Source organism: Chelonia mydas, chromosome 2 (genome assembly GCF_015237465.2).
Source record: "Chelonia mydas isolate rCheMyd1 chromosome 2, rCheMyd1.pri.v2, whole genome shotgun sequence".
NCBI classification, from domain to species: Eukaryota; Metazoa; Chordata; order Testudines; family Cheloniidae; genus Chelonia; species Chelonia mydas.
The window spans coordinates 134,524,256-134,546,187 of record NC_057850.1 but is presented as its reverse complement, the minus strand read 5'-3'; positions in this window follow the sequence as shown (position 1 = coordinate 134,546,187).

Below are 21,932 nucleotides of genomic sequence, written 5' to 3'. Positions count from 1 at the left end.
TTCCTGGGCTGTGGAGACAAATCAACAGCCTACACAACACAAGAAAAGCCGTTCTCATATTTCTAATACAGTGCTAGTGAATTTCAAAAGGAATCTCCAAAAATAAAAAATGGTAGGTCAATCGTGTGAAAATTGAGTTCATAAGTGTTCACCAACCTGCCAAAGGGACAGACATTTAATTCTGAGCTATTGTGAAGGGTGTTTCCCCTTGATCTCCAGCAAGTTCCTCCTCAGCATTATTTCCGTGGGTGCACAACTATGTGACATCTTCCCAAAAGATTCAATAAGCAATAATGCATTTTCTCCTGATATACAGTGCCATTTAACTCTTCACTAGAAGAACCAAGAGTGGAAATGATATATGAAGATATCATGTCTGTACAATTTATGAATTCTATGTGAGCTTATGAAACTTGTGTCCCTGATAGGCTGCAAACTCCATTTTGAATGTGTAGCCTTGTGCTTTCTCTATGGTCTGATTGCCTCCATGTTAGCTTGAAATTCAAAGGCAGAGAGCACAAGAATAACAATCATGCGAAGTCCCAAAATGTTGGAAATCTGTCTTGGCAAGAAACTGGTCCCTGCCCAGAAGAACTGGTTTAGCAGGCAGGAGGTTGCTTTGGTAACAGTAACTTGGCAGGGCTCGGTGCTCATCTGGGGAAGCTGGAAAGGGTTTTACCTGACACAGGGGGTTGAAGTTTTTGAAAGGGCAGAGCCTGGTCTGCTCAGGTATTCTCCAATCCATGAGGGAAAGATCACTCACCACGTGATACCCTGCTTGAGCACCAGTGCTCTATAGAATCCTCTGAAGGGAAGGATGAGATAGAAAGAGACTTGTGTAGTGTGCCTGTATTTAATGATCTGTACTCTCCTCTGCTTTATGTGATTAAGTATAAAATCATAAATTTGTTAGATTGTGCAAGATATGTGAGTGTGTGTTCACAGCTTCACAATTGCTGTGTGCCCCAGAGAATTAACTGTAAACCAGAAGTTTCACACCTCTGAGGTGGAGTTCTGGGAAGGAGTTTGGGTAAGTTACGGGGATATCTCAGGGGTCAGTGCTGGTCCTGAGGGCTTAGGGCAAGTGAGCTCAGGAGCCCCATTGCCAAGAAGTGGTAGCAGCCAGAGTTAGTGCCCAGAAAATGTGCTAATGGGAGGAACCAGTTCTGCAGCCTGTTGAGGATCTGTGGACTTAGCACACACCCAGGGAATCCAGAGCCTTGGATTTCCCTCTGAGCAGTCCTAGTAGGTGACCGGGAGTAGGGGCACCTTGTAGGATGTGCAGCAGATGAATATAGGGTGATATTTTTAGGTAATCTTCCCACCACTACAACCAATAGCGAGAATGCTGATGTATACAGGATTCAGTACAGTGAGAAGACACAGTGGTAAAAATGTTTATGTGCAACTCCAGACATTATGGTGGTAAAAAGGCCTGCAGCCACTCTACAGTACTGCTGTCACCACTACCACCTGTGGTGGAGCCACACTGTGGCTGGACTAACAGTACAGTATTTCCCACAATTATCAGGGCAGACAAGGCCATAGAATCCTGAAGCTTCTCTGAAATGGAGGGTTATGGGCTTTCAGGAGAAAATGAAAGCACTGGCACAATATGGTAGTGGATCAGTCAAATGTAATTATGGCTATAATCAACTTGTAAACATTCTTCCTGGCAGGATGTTCAAAAAAGATCAATACTGAATTCTGTTTTCATCTCCATTTATTTAAGTGTGATTTGTGTGATTGTTTGGAAACTGCCACTACATATCACTGTGACTGTAGATGGCAATATTATTTCCCTAAGTAGAAACTCAGTAGGCAGTTTTGCAAGAAAGGGAGGGGGCAGGGAAGTAATACATTTTGATTTATTTCAAACTGTTCTACAAATAAATAAATGGGTTCTCTCTTACAGACCACTTGCAAATTGTGACATATCATAAAGGATTTAAAAAAAACAGGCAGGGCAGCTGAAGGCGAAGAAATCAGCTGCTGAATATACTAGCTCATGGAAAGTTAGCTAATTAATCTCTTCAATACTGCAAGTACACAAGAAAATAAATGCAAAATGTCAATATTTAGGACTGCTAGAACTTTCCATCTTCAAGGTGCTTTAAAAAAAACTAATTCAGGCAACAAAAACTAGAAATAATTTTGCATTCATGTGACATTTTCAGTTGAGACTCTTAATTCTTTACAAACATTAACTGATTCAGGCTAGCTCCACCACTGTGGAGTTAGGTAAGTACAGTCAAAGTCATTTCAAGGTGAAACTGATAATAAAAAAGCCTTTATGGGGCCAAGATTAAGGGAATCAATTTGACCTTTTAGACTGAATTCTGAATAGACATTTCTCATTTTAAAGGGATAATCATGTTTACTTAATCACTTTGTTTTTGATAATTTTGTAGCTGAGTGCACTGGCTGAAAACTCTTACCTTTAGCCAACATATTAACACTTCCAATTCTTGGTTAAGATCACAAGCTGCTCATACACAGTGCTTTCCCGTTTCACACAATCAAAATCAGGAAATTGCCCAGTGTGCCAATTAGAGGTGTTAATATGATAGTATTGACATGCAGAGACACTGCATGTGAATATTGCATTATGTAACATTTAGAAAACTTCTGTTTAAATGAGTAAGATGCTTAATTGAGATGTATTTGGAATTCACCAAGGCATCCCCATAACAAGATTTATAAGCCTTTTAGTTTATCTATTTGAAAAATGGGTGTATTAAGTAAACGTGGTGAAGCAACTTTGCCAAGGGTACAGTGGCAGAACTGGAACAAGACAAGAGCAAGGACCCTTGCTTTAATTACAGTACTTTCTGATATGTAAAGCTTTCATGTATGTAGAAACATGATGTCTTATATTTTCCCCGTTTTGTATTTTATCAACCAGAGAACCAATTTGTTCCTTCCATATGCACGGAAAACTCCCACAGAAGCTAATGAATTCCATGTGTACATTGGTGGTAAAATAGCCATATTTTTTGACTGGCAGAACAGACCTTCATAATAAGGCTATTGGTAGACATTCAAAGATATTCTTTTCTGGATAAAGCATTCTAAGAACACATGAGCCCCACTTCCCTTAATGTGGTCTGTTCCAGTGATTCTCTATGTAACCTTGGTCCAAGGGGATCTACCAGTACCTTTTCATGAGATCTAGTGTGGTAATATAGCAGGCTTCCCTGATCTGGTCAAGGAGCTCATCAATGCGGGGCATCGGATAGGTGTCGAACTTCGAAGTGGCATTTACTCTCCTGAAGTCAATGCAGAACCACTGGCTCCCATCCAGCTTTGGAATGAGGACAACGGGGCTCTGCCATTTGCTCTGGGAGCACTCAATAACACCCAGCTCCAACATCACCTGGACTTCCTCCTCTACAGCCTCCCAGATCCACCTGGGCAAGGGCTAGGTCACCTCTCAGACCACCACCCCAGCTTTGGTCTGGTTCACATGGTAGGCAAGGGCAGTCCACCCGGGTTTTGTGGTGAACTTCTTGGGGAACATTCTCACCAATGAGGCAGTGAGGAGTGATGCATTGGGGAGTCCCACATCCCCCTCTAAGTGCAATATCTACCACTCCTTTTCCCTCTGAACCTGCCAAGCCCAAGAGTTCTTACTCAGATATTCAAAGAAAAATGAAGCAGTGTTGTATAATGGGTACTGCAGATGACCTGGGTTCTGGTTCCATGATCAAGCACAGCCCTATTGCTCGACCATAAGAGTCTCCGCTAGCTGGGGCTCGTCGGGCTCCTCTGGAGGTTGCAGCCCCAAGTCCGGCTTGCGGGGGGGGGGTATGGGGCAATTGATAACCCTTGCCATTCCCACCAGGGCTTTAAGAGATTCACATGATAGATCTGTTTTTCCTTCTGGCGATCAGGTTGCCTGATTTCATAAGGGATTGGTCCTATCTGGTGAAGGACCTCATATGGGCCCTGCTAGCGGGCCAAAAGTCCTTCGAGAGAAGCAGTAGGAGTACTTGGTCACCAGGTGCAAAGGATCAGGCCTGAGCGCTCCGATTGTGGTTTTGTTCCTGGGCTCCTTGGGCTGTGTTTAAGATTTCCTTTGTGAGCTCGCCCGTCCGTGCCAGGCGTCCCTGCAGCTGTAAGACATATTGTAGGAATCCCTGCGTTGTGGATGGGGTGTGTTCCCAGGCTTCTCTCAAGAGGTCCAACACCCCACAGGGTCACCACCCATAGAGGAGCTCAAATGGAGAGAACTTCATAGATGACTGGGGGACCTCTGGGATTGCCAGCAGTAAAGGAGGGAGCAGTTGGTCCCATTGGCAGAGGTCCTCGGTGGGGAAGCATCACAACATTCTCTTCAGGGTCCAGTTAAAGCATTCTACCAACCCATCAGTCTGGGGATGGTAGACCAAGGTCTGCAGTTTCTTGATCCCTAGAAGGGTGCATACCTGGCAGAACAGCTTAGATGTGAAGTTGGCCCCCTGATCAGTGAGTATCTCCTGAGGGAGGCCCACGCTGGCGAAGATCTTAACAAGTTCCGCAGCAATAGTGTGGGTGGTGATACTCCTTAAGGGGACAGTCTCGGGAAAGCAGGTGGCATAGTCCATCAGGACGAGGATGTATTGATGGCCCGCCTTGCTTTTTGGAAAGGGCTCCACCAGGTCCATCGCAACCTGCTCAAAGGGTACACCGAAGACAGGCAAAGGGACCAGACAGGCCTTCTGTATTGCAGCCAGCACCATGTCTTGGCACTCCGGGCACGACATACAGTAATCCTTCACTTCACGATGGACCCCAGGCCAGAAGAATCAGGCAAAGACTGTAGCCCCAGTTTTCTCCTGCCCTAAATGGCCCATGGCTGGGATGTCATGTGCGAGTTTCAGGACAGCCCGTTGATGAGTGTGGGGAACCACGAGTTGGGTCCAGACTTCTTGGGTCTGGGGGTCTCAGTCAATGTGGTAGAGTCACTCATGATTCAGTTCAAACTAGGCCACTGCGTCATGCACTGGGCCTCAACGACCTCGCCATCCACCCGGGCCAGCTGCTCACAGGTAAACTGCAGTGTAGGGTCTTCCCTTTGGTCTCGACTAAAGTCTACAAGGCCGGGAGGAGGGCCAGCAGTGTCTGGGTGGTCCTGATCAGGTATGGGAGCTGGGGCGACTCCGTGGTCAGACATTGTGTCGGGGGCTACCTCTGTCAAGGGTGGAGTTCCATTGAATGCCTCTTCTGTTGGTAGGGATCGAACTACCTCAATGAAGTCCAGCCAGTTGCAGCCCAGAATAACCGGGTAGGCCAAGGGGGACACCAGTGATACGGTCATTAACTGGGTCACACAGTCAAGCTGTGGGGTATGGTTTCACGTCTCCATGGATGTACTGGATGTGGACTTCCTCAATGGTCTGCTTGGCATCTGGGATGAGTGCCCAGCGGACAAGGGTCTGCCCACAGCCCGAATCAACTAGGCCAGTAACATGGGTCCCCTCAGTTTTGCAGTGGACTGGTGACAGGCCTGGGACTCCCCTGTGTACACCTGGCCAAAGTCGCAATCCATCGTAGTGCAGTCTCACTGCAGATGTCTGTACTCGCCACACTGAAAGCAAGGGCCTACCTCTGAGCACCACAGCTGCACCGGGGTGTCGGTGGAACCCCAGGGTTGGCTAGGGCCTGGTACCTGGGTCAAGCTCCCAGACGCAGTGCAGGGTGAGGGTTACGGGCATCGGAGAAGGGCGGTCCCACCTCTGTCCGGTTGTCGGGTGACCCATCAGGTTTGGGCATGGACCCCTTTTTGGGCTACTGTGTGCTGGGTCCGGGGGGTAGGGTGCAGGCTGCCAGTCCTATCGGGGCCTCCGCTGCTAGGAAGTCCTCCGTAAGCATGACGGCTGCGCTCAGGATTGTGGGCTGGTGCCGCAAAACCCATGCCCTCCCCTGGGTTGGGAGGATGTGGACAAATTGTTCAAGGATGACCTGTTCAGTCACTTGAGCCACTGTCTGACACTCAGGCTGTAGCCATTGGCAACAGGTGTCCTTTAATTCCTGGGCCACGGCCCGGGGTTGGGCACCCGGCGGTAGACCTTCCCCCGAAACTGTCACCAAAAGGTCTCTGGAGTGATGTCCAAGTTGTCCAGAATCACCAGGCATAGATGCAGGTCTCATCATCTGGAAGTCCCTGGTAAGCACTCTGAGCGGGCCCCATCAGATAGGGGGCGAGGAGGGTCAGGTGCCCAGACAGCCACTGAAGCAACCCACTCAAAGGTCACCAGATAGGCCTGCAGGTGGTCGTCGGGCCCCATCTTGGCCAGATGGATCGGTGTGGCATGGGGGAGGATGGGTTGGCTGCCCCCTCAGGTTGAGCCCTACCCAAGCGAGGCCACAGGGCTGCGAGTTGCCGGAAGCATTGTTGTTGTTGTTCGCGGTCCTGGGCCCCCAAGGTCTGAAGCAACTGCTGCTGTTGGGGACCCAGCTGCTGTACTAGGTGGTGCTGCTGCTGTTGCTGGCTCTCGGTCAGGAACTTGAGAAGCTTATCCATCTCCATGCTTCGATTAGGGGAGCTTCAGAGGCCACCTCATTCTAAACCCTTACTGCAAGGATAGGATCAGCTTCCCACTTTCTCCACCACATGTAGCACGGTCTCAGTTGGTCTGCTGAGCCACTGGAGGGAAGCAGGGAGCTACTGCCTCATCAAAAGGCCCCTGGTCACACGTCTCTGTTGACAGGGAATTAGCAGAGGGAGGTGTGATGTCGCAGTTGGCACGACAAGGGAGTACCGGCCAGAGTCTGTGGCATGTCCCTCAGCCAGGGGAGCGCCGGCCAGAGTCCAGGACATGCCCCTCAGGCAGGGGAGCGCCGACCAGAGTCTATGGTGTTTTATCAGGGTTCTGCCACCCCAAGGCGCGGTGACAGGGGTAGGGGAACGCAGGCCCACCCAACTCCACTGTGTTCCAGCCCAGGCCCCTGACACTGGCGGGGGGTGGGTCCTGCCACTGGGTCAGCAGGGATCCATCCACAACACGCTGACCAAACACCAACTCACCACACTGTCCAGTTCCTCCCCTGAGCTAGTTCCTACCCGGTCTCTTGAGTGGGTCCCTCTGGTTCCTCCAACTTGTTGGGGTATTCAGCCACTGGCAGCCCTGGTAGCTCCAGTTCCCCCTCAGCGTTGGGCTCAGTCAGGCTCGGGTCACTGCCCGGCTCCTACAGTTCCTCGGGGTACTCTACAGCCGGCAGTTCTGGTAACCCAAGTCACTCCTCTGGGTCAGGTTTCCCCTGGTCCAGGGCATCCCCTGGTTCGGCAGCAGGGTCTACAGGGAGCAGCCAGTGGCCTGTGTCTGTCTCCCTCCCTGGTGCTGCCCCCACTGGGATAAGGGCCCCGCCTTTTGTACTTCCTGTTCCACCCCTCCCCTTCCGGGGGGTGGAGTGAACTTGGCCTCCCTCTGCCTACTGAGGCTGAGAGAGTGGCTCCTCACACTCTGGTTCGGAGGGAGATCACACCAGCTCCCTATATATACAATGATGGGTTCTAAATTCACTGTTACCACCTATTGAAGAGGTCTTGGAGTCACCATGGACAGTTCTCTCAATGTGCAGCAGCACTAAGAAAGCTTAATAAGTTAGGAACTATTGGGAAAGGGATAGACAATAAGGAGAGAAAATATCATCGTGCCACTATATAAAACCTGCCCACACCTTGAATATTGTGTTCAGTTCTGGTCGCCCCCCATGTCAAAAACGATACAGTGGAAATGGAAAAGGTTAAGAGAGAGGCAACAAAGATGGTCAAGGATATGGAATGGCTTCCATATGAGGAGAGACTAAAAAGATTAGCCCTAATCTTCAGAAAGAAGATGGTGTCGCATGGTGACGAGTCACCGCTGTGGTGCCTCCTGCTGGTTGTAGGAGCACCCTCTGCCGGTCAGTGTCTCACCTGCATCTGGCTCTGTGCCCCTCCCGGACCCCAGTGCCCTTCTAGATTAGTGTGCTGCCCTCTGGCTGTACCCCCTCAGTTTGGGTCGTCCCAACCCCCTATCCCTCCCTTGTCTCAGTGGCTACTGTCAGTCATCGTCTAGCCCCCACTCCCTGGGGCAGACTGCAGTCTGTACAACTCATCATCAGCAAGGGGGGTCGGACCAGCTGCCTCTGTCTAGGTCTGGGCTGCTCCTCTGCAGCCTTAGTACCCTTCTGTGGGCCTTTACCTCGGCCGGCAGCCTGGGGCTCTGCTAGGCTGGAGCTCCCTAGCTCCCTCTGCCCTAGGTACCTTCCTCAGCTTCCCAGGCAGCCAGGTCCTCCTCTCTCCATGTAGCTAGAGAGAGTGTCTCTCTCCTTCTGGCCCACTGCCCTCCTATAAGGGCCAGCTGGGTCCTAATTACACAGGCTACAGCTGTGGCTGTTTTCCCAAAGAGACCAGCTTTTTCCCTCTCAGCCCTCGCCCAGGGCTGTTTTAAGCCCTTCAAGGCATGGCGGGGGGACCACCCTGCCACAGATGGTTACAGTCAGGTAGGTGATGTTAAGCTGCCCTGCAGTGGCTCAAGAGCATGAGTACCAACCTCAGGGCAGGCGGTTAGGAAACAGAGCAAAAACCTCAAACTGGTTCAGTTCTATATTCAGATTTCGCCAACTAAAAGAAGGTTGAGGGGAGATATGATTGCTGTCTATAAATATATCAGAGGGATAAATACCAGAGAGGGAGAAGAATTATTTTAGCTCAGTACCAATGTGGACACAAGAAAAAATTGATATAAACTGATGATACCTTCTGACTTTTAAGTCTATGTGAAAAGAGATAAGTACTAAGGGGGAATAAGACTGAGGTCTCAAAATCATGACTGGTTTGGAAAAAGTCAAAATGGATAAATGTTATTTATCCTTTTCCACAATAGAAAAACCAGGGGTCATCTGATGAAGTTAATAAGCAGCAGGTATAATACAACCAAGAGAAGTACTTTTTCACACACCACACAACTAACCTGTGGAACTCATTGTCATGGGATGTTGTGATGGCCAAAAGTATAACTGCTTTCCAAAAAAGAACTGGATAAGTTTGTGAAGGATAGGTCCACCAATGGCCATCAAACAAGATGGCTAGACACAGAACCCCATGCTTGAGACAAACCTAAACCTATGACTACCAGAAGCTTGGAGTGTAAGATGGGAGTGGATCACTCAATAATTTCCCTGTTCAGAACACTACCCCTGAAGCTGTGGTACAGGCCACTGTGAGAGACAGGATACTGGGCAAGATGTACCATGCTCTGACCATGTATGGCAGCTCTTGGGATGTGGGATATGGTCACGCAGCCACTCTAGATCGTGAAACCAGTGTATAAGACCTCCAGAGTCCTCCCCATCACTTACACCTGCTGCTCTGGATCTCCAACTAGGTTGTAGGCATTCAGCTTTTAGTTTAACCAGACTGGGGATAATGTGGCAGGAAAACAAGGAACACAGGCTTAGCAAAAGAATTTCTTAACTACATTTACTTTGCTCTCAAAGCACTCAAGAATTACAAAAAGGAAAGGAGTACTAGTGGCATCAGATGAAGTGAGCTGTAGCTCACGAAAGCTTATGCTGAAATAAATTCGTTAGTCTCTAAGGTGCCACTAGTACTCCTTTTCTTTTTGCGAATACAGACTAACACAACTGTTACTCTGAAACCTGTCAAGAATTACAGATCATGAAAATAGCAAAAGTACTAAGACACACTCTCCCCAGTTTGAGCTCAACCCTTCCACTTTTGTGAGTTCATAGTTAGTCAGTATTTCAGGCTGGGCAGAATCCCTTCTGCCCTTTCTCTCCTGCAAGTTCATCCTACAAGTGGATACGATTATCCCTCTGCACAGAGCAGAACCTCACTCTCCAGTACAGCCTCCGTTTCTGGAGCATGTCAAGTTCCACATCCACTAAATGTGCTTGTCGCACATTGTGGGGACCTGCACAGAGATCATTGTTCAATGGGAATGGGCCAATAGTTGTGACAATCAAAGTCTACAGCCCCAGATTACAGCCTTGATGGCTCTCAGTGATGGTCCGTTCCCAGGCAGGGCAGCTCGCTGGAATGTAATATAATAGTTTGCCTTTAGACAAGTCCAAACTAATGCAGCCACGATGCTAATATTTCAACACAGGTACAAACCAGACATCACAGTTTGATACAGTCATATCCCACTTTGTTTTTTTTTTTAGCACTTTACCAAAAAGGTAAGTATTATTATCAACATTTGACTAAGGCATAAAATGTGTGCACCAAGAGGTGAAGTGACTTGTCTAGTGTCACAGAGCAGGCAAAGCTAGGAATAGAATCCAGATCCCCCGAGTCTCAGTCCAGTGTAATTCCAGAAAGATTGTAAATGGGAGTTGGAGGGGGTGAAATAAGCATAACAAATTGTATCATACACTAATAGCAATGGACATGGATGCCTCTAAAATACCCCAAGATACAAAAGGTTATTTATCATCCTTATTATTTTTCACAGAGATATTGTAAAGGGGGATAAATAAGGATAGAATTAAAATATCTTCTTTTGTGTCTTAAAAGAGTTATGTAATTGCTACTCTTAAAGTCAGAGTTAGTCATAGCAATTTCTATATTTTATCTAGGCTATACTTATCTTGCACTGATACTGGGTACTTCCGTTGTTCACAAAGAAAAATGAAATCTAAAACTGATCTTTTCTAAATGGAAGAAAAAATAATATTTCATTATACCAATTGGATAACTTTTATTAACCTAACTGATAAACCAAGATATGAAAATCATATATCGCCTATTGAGTTCAAAAACTTGTTGAAATTCTTCAGAAGAGCAGATTTACTCTTTCTATTGGGATTTACATAACCATTTGTATAATCATCTACTCTCTTTTTATGAGCTTCTATAAAGAAAATAAAACATCTTTTATCTTTGAAGTCAAAGAACAAGTGTTATTTCATTCCTTTCAAACTCCAAAGGTGATAATAAAAAGCCATTAGACAAAATTGTAATCAATTGTCATGTTTTATAATTGAAAAATAGAGATGTAGAGCCAGGAAGTCTGGAGTCTGTCCTCATTTATCATTTTCCAGTTTACTTTTTTTTTTATTTGGTGTTATCAGACTTTCAATCATGAATAAACATTACTGTTCCAGGATTTAACTTGGCATTTTACTAATTACACTATCTAGTTTCTAATATAGTGAGCTAATGAATTAACATATTTGTTTTTCTAATCAGCTAATATTAGTTTGTATGCTAAGCATTAATTCATGTACCACAGAGACAGATTTTAGGGCAAGCAAAATGGTGCAGTAGATGACCCCCTTTGTCAAATCAAAAACTTTGTTCTGTTTTGAAAGATATTTATAATGAAAAAGCATTATATTAAAAACCCTCCAAAGGTAGTTCAGTTTCAGTAGCTCTGTATGTATAAAGATTGTGGGATTCCTCAATTCCTCTAGGTGCCAGATATCTAAAAGATAGGATAGTTATTTTATTGCTTTTCAAACAATATTATTTTAAATATACGTGTATTTTATCAAAGCCAAAATCTTTCACATGTACATTAAGTGAGGTTAGGAAACAGAGCAGTTCAGCCATATAAAGGTGTGATAGATACATTGGCAATGATACATGACTTAGGGGATTGCATAGTCATGTCTATTGCATAGACATAGTCTGTAAGTATCTACACATGGAGAAGGTGTCTGATACCAGAGGGCTCTTTAGTTCAGTAGATAAAGGCGTACATAAAAAGGATCCAATGGCTGGCCATTGAAGTCAGCAAGCTTCAAACTGGAAATAGTTACCTTCATTCTTAAATGTGTGCCTTAACACTTGGAAAAGCTTAATAAGGGCTGTGGTAGATTTTCCATCACAGAGGGTCTTTAAAACTGACAATTAGAGGTCCTTCTATAAAGAATACACTCTAGTTATAGGCTTGATGCAGGAATTACTAGGTGAAATTCTACAACCGGTTACACAGGTGGTCAGACTAGCTGATCATAGTGGTCATTTCTCCCATAATATTTAGGAAGAACAGTAGTCTAATCTCAACTTCTGTCAAAATTGATTAAAAATTGCTATCAGGTGGCTGCTGAGTGACTTATGTGAAGCAAGTTCTTTCCACTTTTTGTCAATGAGTGCATGTGTCAAAAAAGGGCCTTCACATTTGGCTCTTCTAGCACAGTGGCCAATAACAGAACAGATGTGGAGACTGCATCAGCTTCACACCTTTAGAAGGGGTCTCTTTAAATAAGGCACATTGGTGAGGGTGACTGAGGCAGCGTGCTCCATGCCCTGAAGAACGAAACCATCTACTGCTTTCCTGAGTATTATATTCCATTAAAACACCTTATCAGAACACTTACCTAAATGTTCCTATTCATCATGACCTCTAAAATAGGAGGAACTGATCCCCATTCACTGTACTTGGAACTAGATCTTGCTTAATAGACCAACAGACTTGACCAACAGAAACACTTTTAAGACGTGTTTGGTTTTGTAGCTATAAATGTCATCAGTAAGTAACAGTTGTTTCCTCCTTACATCACTTATGTGTACACATTTTAGAGCAGATAACACTTATTTGTCACAGGAAATTGTTGAAAAGCAATCTGACTTGACTGTAACAAGAAAATGCTAATAGACATTTTAATTTAAAAAAGCAATCTTACTAGGAAACAAAGATAGGAAGAAGATTGCTGCATTTTCGTTACACATTTCTTCCTATCTATTTAAGTTAATGTTTGCCAGAGAGTAGATCTTTACAAAAATGAATAATGCTTCAGTGTTTGCTGATGTCATGACAAAAGCCCACATTCCTCACCATAGTTGGTCCTCCACTACCATAAATTGATGAAATGGGGAAATTGCAAACAATGTGACACCAGGAACAAGATGTGGTGGTAGGTGGGGCATTGAGCAGAGAGCCAATGTGGAAGAGAAGACAACGGGGTTTGTTACAGGGATTGGTTCCTGGGTTAGCGTTTCTGCGGTGTGGTGTGTAGCTGCTGTAAGTATTTGTGTCAAGTTGGGGGGCTGTCTGTAAGCGAGGATTGGCCTGCCTCCCAGAAGCAAATACTCACCAGCAATTACACACCACACCACAGAAACACTAACTCAGGAACCAATCCCTGTAACAAACCCCGTTGTCTTCTCTGTCCCCATATCTACTCTAGCAACACCATCATAGGACCCAACCATACCAGCCACACCATCAAGGACTCATTCATCTGCACATCTACTAATGTGATATATGCCATCATGTGCTAACAATGCCCCTCTGCCATGTACATTGGCCGAACTGGACAGTCTCTACGTAAAAGGATAAATGGACACAAATCAGATATCAGGAATGGTAACATACAAAAGCCAGTCGGAGAACACTTCAATCTCCCTGGACATTCAATAACAGATTTAAAAGTAGCCATTCTTCAACAAAAAAACTTCAAAAACAGACTTCAAAGAGAAACTTCAGAGATACAATTCATTTGCAAACTTAACACCATAAATTTGGGCTTGAATAGGGACTGGGAGTGGCTGACTCACTATAAAAGCAATTTTCCCTCTCTTGGTATTGACACCTCATCAATTACTGGGAGTGAATCACATCCACCCTGACTGAATTGGCCTTCAACATTGGTTCTCCACTTGAAAGGTAACTCCCTTCTCTTCATGTGCCAATATATAGTAAGGCCTATATCTGTATTTTTCACTCCATGCATCTGAAAAAGTGGGTTTTTTTACCCACAAGAGTTTATGCCCAAATAAATCTGTTAGTCTTTAAGGTGCCACCAGATTCCTCATTGTTTTAGTGGGTAGAGTTGCTCTTGAGAAAAAGCATCAGAGGGTAATTGTCACTCTGCCCATTTAATTCTTGGGGCCCCTTTCTTGCTAATGAGGGTGCCAATTTCCAGCAGCCCTTCTTCTAACCTACTTCCAGTCTGACCCCCAGTGGCCTCCTCTGAATCAGCCTATTCAGGGCCCTACCCACTGATCAATTTCTGCAGAACACCATGGTTGGAGAGGACCTCTGCTTGTGAACTCTGTATGTTCACTCCACTTTCACAGCTCCATCCTGAGGATACACGTATCTTGTATGAGCCCTGCACACGGGCTTCACCTCATATAGCAGGATACTAGATGAGGACTGGAAGGGATGTCTTAGGGCACTATGTCCATATATGCATTTTGTATTTACTATTCCCTCTATTTTAATGCATTTTAAAATTCCTGATCTAACATTATGTGGCAAACTATTGTTCCCTACCCTGGAAATATTCAGAGGACATCTGTGTTTATCTCACCTTCCTGAATTATTGTAAACATGTTAATGGGTTTGGTGTTACAGTATATTAAATCCTAATAATTTGGAGACTCCTTTTGAATACAATATTTCAAAGGCATTGCTAGAATATGTAGAAACACATCCCTACTGCATTTTTATAGCAGCTACATATTTCCGGAGTCTTTGTCAAACCTCTACATATGCTTGTTATAATGTAATCTAAACAAAATAGTGCTGTAATTCATATTTTGTATTTATTATTGGTGATTCCAGTAAAACAAGTGACTTATCCTAATATTCTTTGGTTATTAGTTGCTTTGAATCTTTTTTGCCTTTTACTTATTAACTTCTCATTTTCATTCCCTAGAGTCTTCATTTTATTCATAACATTATAAATCCTGGAAATAAGCTTTTAAAAAAAATGCAGTTGGTATTCAAAAATGTTTCTAACTCATTATTTTCCACTGGAATCTTTTCAATTTCATTTCAAACATCACTTACAACTTGCTGTGGTAAAGCCCCAAAGGCAGTAAGTAGGCTTTAAAGAAAAAAGTTAATGTCAAAGAAACATAGTTTGTTATCTGTGGACATTGTTTTGTCTTGACCATCAACAGTCATGAACTAAATATGACTGCTTTTAGTTCTGAATGCAGCTCCAAGATTTCAGTATGGCGCTACAAAATGGGATGAGAGATATGGTGGTTGCCCCATTAGGAGGAAAAGATATACAATCAACACTTGTATTGGGTGATATTCACTCCTATACATAGAACTAGGACATTGCCTATGTGTTACTTAAATCCTGTTTATGTGATTCAAGTAGGACTTGAGTGATGCATAGATGTTTTACTGGATTTCTGTAAAGATATGAAGGTCACCCTATGAAAAGATCCGTATTAATGGTAAAATCGGGTTTTGTAGAAAAAAAAGAGCATTTGTAGTTTTTGTCAAAGTTCCCATTTCCATTAATAAAGTGCCAGTTATCAAAGATGACGAAAATATCATGTCATTTGTGATGGATTTTGTTCATGTTTGAGTAAAGACAGAGTGGAATCCAATAGTTCATAAACAGCAAGTATGTTAAATTATGTTAGCATAATAAATATGTCAACAGCTCATGAAGGAATACGTTTGTAAATCTCAGTCTTTTTGCAAACAATTTGCAAATGGAAAAAGGGGATATATTTGTCAGATAAGTTGTTTCCTGTGAATACTTCCCTACTGTTAAGCACGTGGACAAATGTAAATTGCGTACGTCTACAGAACCAGACTTCTTCAAAATGGTGGCAAACTTTGAAATGCAAGATCTTCATTGAGCTTTGAATGACTCATACTGTAAGCTAGTTCATACATTCATTGGCACAATTAAATAATTATCATTTGCGGACTTTAATTGTAATTGTTTAATTATTTCCACTGCATTTTGTAACTCTGTTCAAGGACACAGTGGGTGTTTGCCTGATAGAATACAAATTCCATCTCTCTACAGCTGCAAGATGGAATAGGTTGACATTTTAGGTGTTTGCCACACCTTTCATTTTGCTACCTTTGAAACTGTACGCTTAAGATACAACTGTATTAATACAAGATGAAAAGCATTGTCTTTTTAATACTACTTTTCTTTCTTTACTATATATGTGTGAATTGCTTCAATGAGCTTTTGTTTGAAAGCAACCTAGACCTGAAATTTTCAAAAATAGTGATTTAACATCAGGCTCCTAAGTGTCTTGATTGTCAAAATTGCTGCATACCCAACAGCTCCCATTGACCTTATGCTTAAATCTATAAGGATATGTCTACACTGAAATAAAACACCCATGACTGGCCCAGGTCAGGTTACAGGCGTGTGGTCCTTGGGGTGCAGGGCAATAAAATTTTAGTGTAGGCATTTGGGCTCGGGTTGGAGCCCAAGTGCTGAGACCCTGAGAAGTGGGTAAGGTCTCAGAGACCGGGCTCCAGCCTGAGCCTGAACATCTACACTTCAATTTTACAGGCCAACAGCCCAAGTCCTATGAGCCTGAGTCAGCTATCTGGGCCAGTGACAGCTGTGCCACAGGTCTTTTATCACAGTGTAGACATACCCTAAGTTACCAGAAATGTTAAGTCATAATAGGCTGTTAAAGATATTACAGACATCTGAGACAAATGAATGCTTCCTCTATAAAACAAGCCACTGCGAAGTAGCTGGGTATCTTGGTCCTTGAACAAGATCTCATGTGATCTTGTAAATATAGAAGGATTCAGATAAAGCAGTGATTTGTGGCACCTGGGAGAGATAGCATTTCCCTTAAGACAGCATTGCTTTTCAAAGGTTGGCACCATATATAGCTAAAATAATATTTTTAATATGAATCTAGCTTTATGGAGCCATAATAAGTGAAATATGTGCTCTTGTTGCTATGCACCCACAGCATACAGCTCAATAGCTTCTGTGAATCAAAATCTAAGTCAGACAACAAACCAGCTTACCAATAGGAAAGGCATTGAACGGGGGATACATTATTCCATTGCATCTGTTCAGTCTCTTCACTGGGACAGTAATGAACATTGCTCTGTACAGCTAACAACAGCGGAATATAAATTGGTGGAAGCAGATGCTGGAATCTCAGATGTTCTAATGCTATCCTTATTGCAGAATCTGAAGAAAATCACTTCATGACCTAATTGTGTGTGTGTTGAAATAAAAACTGAATATAGTTTCGATTTTGGCCTGCATATACATATATAAAGGTAAAGCTCTTTGGAATGCAGATTCTAAGAATATAATAGATATAAAATGGTGCAAGTTCAACCGCCTACAGGAGATTTCCAAGTGTTGAGTACAAAGAAAAGAATTGTTTCAATATTAACCAGAAATGGTTATCAAGGGTATATTGGCCTTTCTACAGATGCTTGGAAGTCAGTGTGATAAATCTACAGGTCCCAAAACTGAACCAGGGCAGGGAGCAGAGATGAAAGTAAGCCAGTATGCCCCGGTACAGCGTACCGGTAAGAGTCGGTGCACCGTACTCGGGCAGCCCGGCTTCCCCAGGGGGCAATTTAAAGGGCCTGGGGCTCCCAGCAGTGGGAGCCCTTTAAATTGCCCTTTAAATTGCCTCCAGAGCCTCGCTGCTGGAGCCCTGGGGTAGCGGCTGCAGGGCTCCTGCAGCTATTTAAAGGGCCTGGGTCTCCCCTGCTTCTACCGCCCGGGCCCTTTAAATACCCACTGGCGCCCCACCGCCGCTACTCCAGGGCTCCGACGGCTATTTAAAGGACCGGGGCTGTAGAAGCAGGGGAGCCACAGGCCCTTTAAATAGCCCCCAGAGCCCTGGGGTAGCAGGGGCTTCAGCTGCCTCTGCCACCACTGTCCTTTAAATAGCTGCTGGAGCCCCGCCACTTCCCCAGGGCTCCAGCGGCTATTTAAAGGGCCAGGGCAGTAGAAGAGGGGAGCCCTGGGCCCTTTAAATAGCCCCCAGAGCCCTGGGCTGCTGCTGCTACCCCGGTGGGGGGGGGCACTTACCTTACAGGGTGGGCTGGGGCTGGCTCTGACCCCCTCAACTCTGCCCCTTCTGCCCTAGGCCCAGCCCCTTCCAGGGGCCAGAGCTGGCCCCAGAGTACCAGTAAGTCACTCAACTTACTTTCACCCCTGGCAGGGAGTAGAGCAATACTGGGCTAGAGAGGCCCCACCCCTCAACAGGCACAAGGGGAATGAGATGCATGTGGCACCAGAAAGCAAGAGTGATGCAGAGAGCTGTGCAGGCAGTGGCAAAGCTACTCTAGCAGCAGGGACTTCGGTTCCTGCCCCCTCTTTGGGAGTTGTAAATTCTGAGAGAGATTGACTAACTGAACTGGACACTGAGAGGTTGATGAGTCTGCTAAAGCCATGACCACGCCCAAAATTAAGGAACTCCAGACTGGTAGGAATTGGCCAAAGGGGTAACATAATTTGGGATAGCTCAGTAACTGGGCTGGACACTTTGAGAGATCCATGGATCGGGATCTGGTAGAGTGGCTGAGCCTACCTTGCTGACCCCACACCCTGCTCCTTTAGGGTGATGAGCTCTGGGGGGACCAATCAGAGCATAGGGAGTGATTGAAGCTGCATCTGGGACTCCCTCAGAGATGACTAGACTCGCAGTCCTGTAAGGCCACGAGATGACCAGTAGGCCAGCTGGCAAATAGACCTTTTTGCTAAAAAAAATAATGGCAAATGCAGGCATTGTAGGATCTTGAGCCTGTAAAATGCCTCAGACAAAAAATTGTAGCCATGGAGCTGGACAAATGGCTAAAATGCTGCTTACTATGGCTAACAAGGTACGATAGGCGGCTCATCCCTGATTTTACCACAGTAGCCACCATCCTTAACAGATCAGGTAAAATACACCTCAGCCAGGAAGATCTGGTGGACTGAGGCCTGTGATGACGCCTTCCAGGCACTAAAAAAATGGTGGTCCAGGAACCTGTTTTATTTCACCCCGAGTTTTCAAAAACTTTCATTTTACAAATGGACTCATCGGATGTTGTTCGTGGACCCGTACGTGTCCTCCATCTTAGCAGGAAGCTGTTTCCTTGAGAATCCTCCTATTTGGTTATAGACAAGGAGGCTCTAGCAGCAAAATGGGCTGTGGAGGACTTGCATTACTACCGGTGAGGCTAACCTTTCCAGGTAGTGATGGATCACACACCCCTGTGATGACTACAATCCATGAAAGACCACAGCCTCCGAGTCATAAGGAGATATTTGTCCCTGCAACCATACCACTTTGAAGTACTGCATTGACCTGGTAAAGATCATAAAAATGAGGACTTCTTTTTCCTGAGACGAGGAGGCACTCTCAACACAAGTACACCCAGTGATTCTGAAATCGAGGGGGAGAGTATGTGATGGGGTCCACAGGCCCCAAACTGAACCAGGGTGGAGAGTACAGCAATACTGAGCTAGGGAAGCCATGCCCCTCAACAGGCACAAGGCATGTTCCCAGTGGAGGAATAGTTTTAAAGGACACTGGTAGCCCAGGAGAAAGGAGAATTAGCTGCTAGGAAACAAGGTTGATGTAGAGCCTTTGCAGGGAGTGGCAACAGCTTTGTGAAGGCTGCTCTAGCAGCAGGGACTTAGGTCCCCTTCCCCCCCTCCCTGCACTTTGGGAGTTGTAAACCCTGAGAGATTGACTAACTGAACTGGACAATAAGAGACTGAGGGGAGTATGCAAAGCCCACGACCACACCCCAAACTGAGAACTTCCAGTGGTTGCATAATTTCAGATAACTCAATAACTTAGCTTGACACTTGGAGACACCCCTGGTCAGTACCTGCTGGAGAGGGAAGGCACAGGTCCCCTTACCTTTCCACTTCCCAGCTCCTTTGTAGTGATGAACTCTGGGGGAGCAATCTGAGCACAAGAGGGTGATGGAGACTGCAGCTGGGGCTCCCTCAGGAATGTCTAGGCCAGCAGACCTATAAGGTCATGAGCTGAACACCAGGCCAGTTGGTCATCAGACCTTTTAAGCTTAAAAGTGGGTACGGCAACAACACTGATTTTCTGTAATGTTTGTCATATAAAAGTGTCGGGAAACACAGTAGAAGTGGGAATAGAAGTCTAATTACGAAGACAGATGGGCTGGGGTTTGAAAGATCACCTACACTCACAGAAGAATAATGTGCACCAAATGCCAGCATAGAGTTTATAATAAAAGGACACTAGTTTATGGTGAATTATAATGGCAGTCCTACAATGGAACCAAGTTTGTAGATATGCGCAGATGACTCTTTACTGTGGTGGTTGTCCCTGGAGCTGCAGAATTTTGTGCTGATTTTAGACTTTAACCATCTAAAGAGTCTCAGTAAATAAGATTTAAAGCTGCCCTTTCAGTGTACTCACTGCTAAAATGCTTCTCCATGCATTGGCCATCTCTTGAGAATTATTGTAACCTTATTCTCTCTGGTTTGCCTGCCTTCCACCGCTGCCCACTTCTGTTTGTCCAGAGTGGCCCTGCTGAAGTCAACTTTCATCATCCTAACTGGGTCACTCCCCATTTTGATTTCTTCCCTTCCTTGGCACTCTCCCCTGTCTCTTACAGCAGTTATGGACATATATCTGCTTTTTCTCCCCTATTTCTCCCTCACATCCTCTCTCTGACTAAACCTTTAGTCTTCTTTCCCCACCCTCTGTTTCATGTTTCCTTCATGCTCCATGTTATGCTTGAAACAGTCTCTATGTTCTCACTTGCCAAGTCCTTTTTTTCCTTCTTCCAAATCCCTCATTAACACTCACTTACAATGAATATAAAAAGGGAAGGAATTCATTGGTAATTCCAATACCCTCCCATTACTTAACTCTTGACCTATGTCTTATTTATAGTGTAAACACTTCAGGGTAGGGAAAATTTCCTTATGGACAAAGCACTGTGAAAGCCAGAGGCTGTTCAAGACAATCTGCCGCCTTAGGCAAAATGTCAGTGTACTGCCCCCTCCTACTACCTGGTGTGTACCCTGAATACATTAATAGTTCCTTAACAAAGGTGCTGGGTCAGTGGGTTTTTTTTTTTATTGGGGACCCACGAGTGAGGGGGAAAGGGCCTACAGATCAGGGACACCAGCAGGCAGCTGCATGAGGCCAGAAGGGGTCTCCGACATGAGACTGGGAGAAGTGGGGCATAATACAGGAGGACTAGAGTCTGGACACAGTGGGGATGGAGGCCAGTGTTTGGGGGTGGGGAGGGGAGGAGCAGGTCACAGGAGACTGATGGGGTATGGTTCAGGATATAGTGAGGGACAAATGGGGTGGGGATCTAGGACATGGGGGGGGGCACTATGAAAACAGGGGGCAGATCATGGGCCAGGATGCTAGATAAGGGAGCTGATGGCATGGGGACAGGACCCTTAGGGCAGTTATACTTGTGTAGCAGGACCCTGGAGACTAGGAGGAATAGGGAAGAGGTAAGATCCAAGGGGGTAAGATGAGGTGGGCAGGATCCTGGGTGGCAGATGAGCTAAGATATGGGGTAGGGGGAAGAGATGGAGGGTAAGAAGGCTAGGGTGGGGAGATAGGACACAGGAGAAAAAGGGGGGCCTGGGTAACTGGGGTGGGGGTAGGGCACAGGGGGCAGAAAGGGGCAGGAGGACTAGGGCAGGGGGCAGATGGCAGACAGAGGCCGCTTACCTAGGCATTGCCTACCCCAGGGGTTCTTGTTGTCCAGGGAGGGATCACTGGGCCTGGGCCTTCCAGCTGCATGGTCAGTGCAGAGGCCTCTGCACATGTATTAATGCGCCCAGGGTGCACACCCTTGCTGATATTCATTAACAGTTTGTTAATGCACTTTGATTTAATCACGTTTCAAAGAGGACTAGATCAAAGTGCATTAGGATGCACATGGATGGTGTTAGGCCATGTCAAAGCAGGCTAACGTGGAATAGCTTGATGTGAATCTGCCACCCTAAGCATCTGCCTAACTTACCTATGCCTGGAGTGGCCTCTATTGAAAGTCTATCATATTGTAGAAATAAAATAAAACCTTTGCAACAAGTCCTGGTATGGCATTTCTCATCTAGGCCATGGTTCTCAGAAGTGACAAATGATCTGGGATGTCTCAGTTGTTGGATGCAATATCGCCAACCATAATTGTCTAAAAATCACGTCAAACCCCCAGAATCATGAGACAGTCATTTAAAAATCTCTTTATTTTTAAGCTATCCATTTCTGGCTTCTTTTATTTGTCTTC